Genomic DNA, 8685 nt, shown 5'->3' on the forward strand with positions numbered 1-8685 from the left:
ACACTGATGGTATATAAGGTGTAAGAGGGTATTTTGAGGCATCACAGAAATTATCAAGAAACTCTCTTTTCACCTTCTCAAGCTTCCATGGCTTCTTCTTCTTCTTCCTCTCTCCCTCTTTCTCTCTCTTCTTCTTGCCTTTCTCTCTCCTCTCCCCCTTCTTCTACAGTCCTCTCTCTCCTTCCCCTTAGTTAGGACAGTTAGGTCTCTTTCATTACACTCTTCTGATGGTTGTAGCTCGGAAGGTGAATCCGTCCTATATATGGATGCAGCACTTGGTTGGACTAGTCCTGTTTGCTCATAGTCTACTGCACCTATGTGCTCTAACCAAGTGCAATCGCAATCCATGTGCATGACTCCTTTTTTTATTCTAAAGGAATTTCCTTATGCGATTTGGATCTAAGGCCTAATTGTACATCAAGTTTAAGTCATGCACTTTGGTCCATCTCCACTTAGGTTTGTTCAAGATATCTTTGAGTGGTTTAAGATTTACTGATGAGTTATCAGCTAAATTGTTGGCCAGGTGCTCTAAGATCACATGGAGCTCTCACTTATTGTTCGGTACTTGGAATGTGACAAGATTGGGCTTTCTATGTGAGCTTCCATCCATCATACAAATCGGCACTGAGGGTGCGTCGTTGGCCTTGCCAATTGCCTTGATGGCTTGTTCGTACTCCTCATTGTCTAAGAACAACATGTCAATTGTAGCAAGGACATGTATCTAGTCTCGCTCATCCTCAGGACAAGGGATATACTTAGTCAATGGCCCATAAGATTTTCTATTCGGGCTATCACCCTTTAGCATAGTGGAGATGGTATCTAGGTCAGCTAGCATGGCCTTCCACATGTCCATCTCTATTCTTACATCTTCCATTTGATTGCCTAGGAAGATTAGACCATTGCCCCAGTCTTCTATGACTCTAGCATTGTGCATCCAAGGTCGGCCTAGTAGGATATCATTGTCTACTCCCTTCATGACTATAAAATCAACCAAGAATTGGACTCCTGTGATTTTTACCAGCCAATTCTTTAACATGCCGAATGGTTTCACTTTTGTTCCATTAGCCATAGTGACATTAAACCTAGATGTCTCGATTGGTGGGTTGCCCCAGGTCTGGAGCACTACATGGCTCAGCACACTGACTCCCACTCCCGTGTCCACAATCCCTTTCATTATGGTGTTGCCTAGGGGCAAGATAGCATGTGTTTCAATGCCCCCCAAAAAGCATTGACGTGTAAGGATTTTGGCACTGAGTGCAGCATTAGACTCGGTATCTATGTTTTTGCATCGTGTTTGTTCAAGTCAACAGCACCTTGCCCCATTCATCCTTCAACCCACTGTTTCAACTCCTTCCATGGCAGTCGATGTTGCCTAAGCAAATGTCCTAGGCTTAGCATCACAGGGGTGGTTACCAGTGAGGTGAGGAGATTACTAGCTGCTTGCCATACTCTTGTCTCTACAGATTATGGCTAATGGCCTTGGTAAGATTCGCTGGCCCATAGCATTTAGTCTTTGTTTATGCGGCATTGTTTGTGGTGCAGCCGCATCTCTCGATTTTGGTTGTGGAGGTGACACTGGTATACTTATGCTTGAGAGATCATCGATCTCATCCTCCAATATGGACTTGTCATCTTTTAGGTGTTCCTGGGCTTCCTTCACCCAGTCCTTCACCTTTTTGATGGCTTCGAGTTGGTGCTTTGGGTTGGGGTACTCCCCGATCCTCGCGCTTCCTTTCTCAGCCGCCTTTGAAGTTGACATTTCTGCCTTTGCATCGGTCACTCTCATTCTAGTAGGCAGTGTCATGGCACTCTTAGTTTTCAGTGTGACCTTCATATCTGGTCTCTTCTTTCTTCATCTTCGGCTCTTTTTCCCTATTGAGGCTACATCTAAGTTGCTAGGCCCTGGCAACGATATGCTAGTCTACGCTCAGGTCATGACATGCAATGGGATAGGTGTTGCCTCCGTTGACACTAAACAGCCCCAATGGAACTGATGGCTTGTTTGTCAAACTAGAAGATGGCTTCCATCTAGGGCAATCAACAAAGAGATGAGTGATTCCGCACTCTCCCTTTCGAGGTAGCCCAAATAAACATGCCCTGGGTGACCGCAAGATTGGTTCTTGGGTCTGCCCCCCTATGCCTCTACCTAATGCCATCACCGGTACTAGTCAATAGTCCATAAGGACTGCATTGTCTTCTTCATCATACAATACGTAAGGGTACACATAGGGCTCTTTATCGTTCAGCTCCTCCACATAATGGACTGGAGTATCACTATATGGATGGGTCATGTAGGGTCCAAGTGGTCTAAGGATGCCCGTAGGGTTTATTTCCATCCTAGGAATGACTGGTTTGGCATCATTGGGTGCCAGGAGAGCCAATGGGACTCCCCTTCTAAAGAAGTTTGGTGGCCCATTCACTAGATAAGCCTGATTGTACGGTTTCGAGTATGGGAGTCTCCTCGGTAGTCTACGATGCATGGCATCATGGCCAAACCTACCACAATTTGCACAAGGTCGAGACCTAGGGTTCTGACACTCAGCTAGCAAGTGGTTTCTGCCACAATACACACACTGGATGTGAGGATGTATTGGTCGTCTCATCATCTCTTGTAATCTGGCTAGTTCCATCTTCATCTCCGAGCCTAGCTCTTGGCTTGAGTCCATGCCCTTTCCTTTATCTTGAGTACTCGGGCCTAATCTCTCACTGAATGTTGAAGCTCTTTCTAAAGTTCTAGCATTAGGCTCATCTCGATTCAAGCTCCTAGAGCTTCGTTCCTTAAGCTGGTCATCCACTCTGATTGCCTCTTCAAAGACCCTAGTTAGCACATCTCGTTGTAAGCTCGAGTTGCATGCCAAGGCCTTCTGGAGCTCTTTGCTTCATATCCCATTAATGAATACCATGGATACCGCTCTTTCAGTTGGTCTCACCAGTTGAGATTCTCTTGAAGAGACTCCTCACGTGGGTCACATAATCATGGATATCTTCCTTCTCTCTCTGTTTAACATTCATGAGTCGCACTAGCAGGTTGTTAGAGTATCCTGGCTTAAAAAATATCTTAATGAAGAGATTCTTGAGGTTGTTAAAGTCAACTTGCTCGGTAGCATCTAAACTGTTGTTAAAGTCAACTTGCTCGGTAGCATCTAAACTCATGTACCAAGTCCTATCCTTATCTCCTGAGCATAGACCAAAATCTTGCGAGCAGAAAGTAAGATCGGCGAGGCCCTTGGCCTCACAGACTTGATCAAATTTCTCCATGAAGCTATATGGGTCATCGTTAGGCTGGTACTTGCCTAGCTACTTTGCAACTATCGGGATTTTAGACTGGCTCTTGGAGCCTTGAGTAACTCCTAATCCTGAAAGCAATGAGGTTGCCATTGCAGTGGCACTTTGCTCAGCGGAAGCATTGTCTAACAGTTGCTTCATGAGAAGCTCACTCAACGTAAGATCTCCCTCTAGCGCTCTTTCTCTCTTGGCATCAGGGCCCGTCCTATTTATGCTTGCTAGTGCTAGCACCCACTGAATTTCATGCACTTTCATGTTCTGTTGCAAGCTCTCATGGCTTGCTATTCCGAATTGTAGGTCACGAATAGGTCACTAGGCTTCGCAAAGCTTTGTGCGCTAGTCTCCTATCCTCTCCTAGGTCTACTATGACATCCTCGGATGTCCTATCATGGTGGTCTATCCAGGCCTATAGGACATAATTGATGACTAGCCGCTGGATTTCAGTAGGGAAACCTCCTAGGTCAAGCTCCTCATGGTTAATGCTTGTCTCTACCATGTCCGCAATCTCGTGCTCCACCAAGTTATCGATGAGATTGATTAGGTCGGGTAGATCCACTGCTCGGATGGGGTCTGTCCTTACTGTGCCTAGCTTCTCTATTGTGTTTTCAGCTGGATCCTACGCTTGGGGTTTCAATCACCCAGCCAAGTCTCAGGGTCTTCTCCTTACTGGTGGGTTTTTTCAGGTTATTGTGTTTGAGTGTGTTCCTTGTTACTTACAAGAAATTCTTAATTTATAGTCACTGTGTGTGTGTGTGTGTGTGTGTGTGTGTGTGTGTGTGTGTGTGTGTGTGTGTGTGTGTGTGTGTGTGTGTGTGTGTGTGTGTGTGTGTGTGTGTGTGTGTGTGTGTGTGTGTGTGTGTGTGTGTGTGTGTGTGTGTGTGTGTGTGTGTGTGTGTGTGTGTGTGTGTGTGTGTGTGTGTGTGTGTGTGTGCTCGTTTTCGTGCACTATGTGCAATTAGGCTTTCAGCTCTTATCAAGTGTACTTCAGGTGCTGGAAAACAATATGAGTGCAAAGATAAGATGACTATTTACCTTCTGCACTTCCGCTTGTGCTCCTAGCCTGATGGGACTCTAAGCTCGGTTCTTGTCCTTCCTTTACGCTTGTTAGGGTCTACGATATGTCGTTCATCTTGTTTAGGGTCAATTTGGGGTCTTACAATCAGCCTACAACACTAAGCGTGTAAATTTTGCTAAAATGTGCATCAACATGGTTCTTGTCGATTCGACTATGATTTCTAGGTCTCTAACTTATAAGGCATTTAGTGAGTTCTCCTGATGTGGATCACGCTCTTCATTGGTTGGGTTTGTCAAATTTCTAGATTTTGCCTCTCAAGCTATGTCTAATTTACCAAAGTTCGATTCTGAGAATCGGACGTCCGATTTACCAATGTCTAATTTAGGATGTATTTGATTCTAGGAATCGGAGAGGGTCATGTCCAATTGTCATGATCAGACAGGGTATGTCCGATATCGGACAGCGTGGGGTGGTCCAATTGGGATATGTCCAATTTTAGGAATTGGACAAGGGCACTTTGTCCACGTGTCTGATTGGATAGGTCACTAGGTCTGATTTTATGGTCCGATTGTCACGATCAGACAGGTCAAGAGTGTCCAATCAGATGAGGTGGTGTGTCTGATTCGTGGTAGGTCCAATCCTAAGTGTCCAATTTTGAAAATCGCACAGGTGGTTCGAGTGTCCGATTCTCAAAATTGGACACTATTACAACCGTTTGATTTCGGCGGGCTAGCACTCTAGATTTTCCAAAATATAGCTAGGATGTAGAGGAAGGGTGTCATATACTTGGATGTCACGAAAACCTTCGATCTAGCTCGATCTATCAATTGCTAAGTATGGGCCTCCAAGCTCTCTCTCTCTCTCTCTCTCTCTCTCTCTCTCTCTCTCTCTCTCTCTCTCTCTCTCTCTCTCTCTCTCTCTCTCTCTCTCTCTCTCTCTCTCTCTCTCTCTCTCTCTCTCTCTCTCTCTCTCTCTCTCTCTCTCTCTCTCTCTCTCTCTCTCTCTCTCTCTCTCTCTCTCTCTCTCTCTCTCTCTATGTCAGGTCACAAATGAGGCTTTCCCTTGCCTCCCGGGGTCTTAAACCCTTAATCTCACCGATCACTCCCCTTGCTATTCCAACACATTAATCACTCATTTTTCCCATTTTTCCCTTGTTTGGGCATGTTTTACAGCAACAAACCCTAAGTTTTCCGCTTCGATTTCTCCATCCTAACCTTCTCTAAATGCAATTAAAAATCAAAAGTAAAGTAATGAAATGATTTCTCGTATTCAATTAATCATCAAAAACCAAAAATACTTACTTGTAGCACAAATTAAAAACCTAAAATCTCCTATGATCTATCTCAAGCTTTGATTTAAGGATGAAACCCTTACTTTGATGCTCGATTTGAGGCGCACAAGTGATCAAGCTTGAATCCATTTGTCCCAACAATGGAACCAAAATGTAAAGGGAGATCTTACTCAACCGCCAAGACCCATAGACCACTTATTCCTTCAAGCGTTTCAAGCGAGTGCTAATGGCTACCTCTCACATAGTCGATGCGCTATCCCTCTCTATGAGTGTGGTGAGCTTACCTTGATGCCCGATTGAGTTTCTTCCTCTCTCAAGCACTCCAATAGCTCCACGATTCGTGATGCAAGCTCAAGCATCCTCAAGCCTCTTTCTCCAAGGTCCATCCTCCATAGTCACACGCAAGACGAGAGAAGAGAAGAAGAAGAAAGGAGATGGTGGAGGGCTTCACCTCCAAGATCCCTCACCCTCACACACTCACTCCCTCACTCACTCACACTCCCTCCCTCAAGCACTCACAAGCAAGCAAGCAAAAGAAGAGAAGGAGAGAAGAAGAAGAGTTCACTTTGCCACACACCAAAGAATGATCTCTCATTCACTTTTTGAACTTTATATGCATACCCTAAAATCCCTTAGGCACCCCTTCCTTTTTACATGACTGGCCATTCTGGCAAGGTCCTCTTTTCCATTCCCTTCTACTTGGCCTATTTCTTTAGCCTATGCATGTCTATCCTTTTACAATTATCACAAGAGGGAGCCTAGCGCTCTTTTACAAAGTTTTGGGGTACCTTTCATTTAAAAATGTGCTTTTGGCTTTAACTTGATTTTAGAGGCCACCCTTGTGCCTTTGCTTGTTCTCCGTCCTGCTTCTTCCATTGCATCCGCATTTTACCTCTTTTTGTTCCGTTTTGAGTTGGGGTTAACAAAAACATAGTGTAAAACCCTTGCAAGTCAACAATAGAATTTGTCATGAATTGGCAATACCACTGTGCTGCATTTCCCTTCAACGTCATGCTGAAGAATATCAAGTGATGCATACCCTAATTGACTTGATAATTGAACGTAAGTTTTTGGAAGTCTTTGATACTTTGTGAATGGCACGGGGACTACTCCGATGCTACCAAAACACCTTATTTAGACACAAAGATGCTTGTTTTTATGGATTTTGAATTCATATTTGAAACATATTTTTTAAGTTTTTTAATGTATTTATAATATTTCAAGATTTATTAATTTTTATTTATCTCTAATTTTTATTTTTCTTTATTTTTAGTTATATATTTAATAGAAATTCAATAAAATAAAAAATAACAAATGTAAAGTACTAAAAATTAAGTATTAATATCCCTTTATCTCCTTCTAAAATATGTTTTTAATCATATTCCATTTGCTATGAAAATTATTAAACTTGCCTAAAAAATCACTTATATGTCATGGTGCGATTGTCACCCCATGTGTACACCAATGCTTCTGATGCCTCCAATGGCCCCACAAACACACTTGATAGGACTCCATAATACTCCAACGCTCCCTCACGATCATCCTTCATCGCATCACTTTCATCTCTCACCCTCACACTCCCCTTCCCCCTTCTCTCATAAGAATTGACATTGTGTGTGGGAAGGGAGGAGAGAGAAAGACTAAATTTTCTAATTTCTCATTTCTTCAAAATAAGCCGCATAAATGGTATCATCCTGAAGAGAGAGCAGAGTAGGTTCCAAATGTATGATCAAAAATGTCAAATAATGATGAAGATTCGAGAGAAGAAGATCATCATAAGAAGCCCATGAAGACGTTTTTCACCTTCTATATATTTTTTTCTTTCTTTCTCTCTTTGTAACAAGAAGACACATTTAAAAAAGAAGCCCTTTGAACCCTACCACAAGTGCCCCTTCAAATTGGGTATGTCCTCATGATTTTGGGGCCTTTTTTGGCCAAAAACGTGTCCCTCTTCCGTGTTCCCACATAAATTAAGGTCTTGAAGCATGAAATGGCACCTCAAATGAGTGGAAATGATGACCAAATGATGGCTAGACTCTTCTACACTGCTTGTAGACTTGACTTAGGGCTCCACTACACCTGTAACTTTAAAATGTGCCATGTCTTGTGCATTAAACACTTTGCATGAATGGCCACTTTGAAGCTTTAAATCTTCAATTTTCACTGAAAACGCCTTACAGTCTACCGAAAATGCTCTGAAATCTTGTAGAAAGCACCTCTAAATTGGCCTCTAATACACAAACATATTCATTGGACACCCCTTGCCATCTATGTGGAGGGTTAGCCAATACTTTGATGCATCCAGTGTAAGGGCATGAATGGCCCATCCCTTGGTCTAGGAGCTGCATATTAGGAGAGTTTTGCAGGGATCAAGGGAATCTTCTTAGTGACATGTTGTCTAGATATATTTCATTAGGCCAAGAGGGACATTTCATTTCCTTCCTTGGCATGGGTGCTTTTAACATGTGGATTGTTGGCTAGTGTCATTTTGCAAAGTTGGTCCATTCACAATTAAGGAGGGTTTTACGAGCTACAATGTGGATAGTTTTTAGCACTAGGTGTCTCTATCACCTTGTTATTTGTTTGTCTATTGTTTTCTTTTAAGCCAAGGGGGTAGGAGCTATGTGAGATGTGTTACATGGATCAATGGCTAGCACATACGCTAGAAATTGAGTGCACTTCCAAAGGGGAAGGCTTCTATTACTTCTCCTTTCTTCAAGGTGCTAGTAAGTTGAACATGAGTCTCTCATCTCAACTAACTTGGTAGCCAATAGGGTGTCACCTTCCTTTAGTATGATAGCTAGCTGAGGTGGGAGTTCATAGCCAATCCTCTATCATGATAAAGTCCCCTAGTGGGTAAGTGGCTACATTTTCAATGTGGCCTATGGGCTTTAATGAATTAAGAGTCCCATCATGAAGAAAATGAAATTATAAGTTTTAAAAGATACTTGTCACCTTACAAGGACTTGGTAGGTTCCTAGGTTTGAGTCAGCCAACCAATGCCCTATCCTCCTTGGGATGAGACCTAGCCATGGGGTTGGAAAGAAAATAAAGGAAAAAAAGAAAAACATCTATGTCACATTGCGAGGTTCTG

Source organism: Lygodium microphyllum, chromosome 15 (assembly GCF_053477565.2).
Source record: "Lygodium microphyllum isolate KBCC chromosome 15, Lygodium_microphyllum_v1.1.10, whole genome shotgun sequence".
NCBI lineage: Eukaryota > Viridiplantae > Streptophyta > Polypodiopsida > Schizaeales > Lygodiaceae > Lygodium > Lygodium microphyllum.